The sequence below is a fragment of the Bactrocera latifrons genome, unplaced genomic scaffold (genome assembly GCF_001853355.1).
Source record: "Bactrocera latifrons isolate USDA-ARS-PBARC rearing strain unplaced genomic scaffold, ASM185335v1 scaffold_441, whole genome shotgun sequence".
Classification (NCBI taxonomy): domain Eukaryota; kingdom Metazoa; phylum Arthropoda; class Insecta; order Diptera; family Tephritidae; genus Bactrocera; species Bactrocera latifrons.
Window position 1 is genome coordinate 194942 of NW_017537092.1, and position 658 is coordinate 195599.

The following is a 658-nucleotide window of genomic DNA, read 5'->3' on the forward strand; positions in this document are numbered from 1 at the left end:
AACTAACTGAATTTAGAAATTTAATGCCCTTAGAACTTAACACTGAAGAAAGTAAGCGATTACAAAACTTTCTCCATAAAAATAAAAATACATTTTACATTGAAGGTCAAAATTTAACTAACACTAATTGTATAAAACATAAAATTATAACAAACTCTGATAGACCGATTTATTGCAAAAATTATCGACACCTTCAAATCCTAGAAGATGAAATAGAAACACAAATAAACGACATGCTGAAGCAAAATATAATTAGGCATAGCAAATCTCCATATAATTCTCCATTATGGATTGTAAAAAAKAAATCAGATAACTCAAATACTCAAAAATGGCGTCTAGTTATTGATTTTAGAAAACTGAATGAAATTACAGTAGGCGACAAATTTCTACTGCCGAATATCGACGCACTTTTTGATAAATTGGGTAAAGCTCAATATTTTTCTTCATTAGACCTTGCAAAGGGTTGTCATCAAATACTAATGGATGAAAATGACATTGAAAAAACAGCATTCTCTACATCCAGAGGTCATTTTGAGTTCGTAAGAATGCCTTTCGGGCTAAAAAACGCACCATCATCATTTCAGCGAATGATGAATGATGTGTTGGCAGATTTTATAAACAACATTTGCATTTTATATATGGATGACATTTTAGTTTT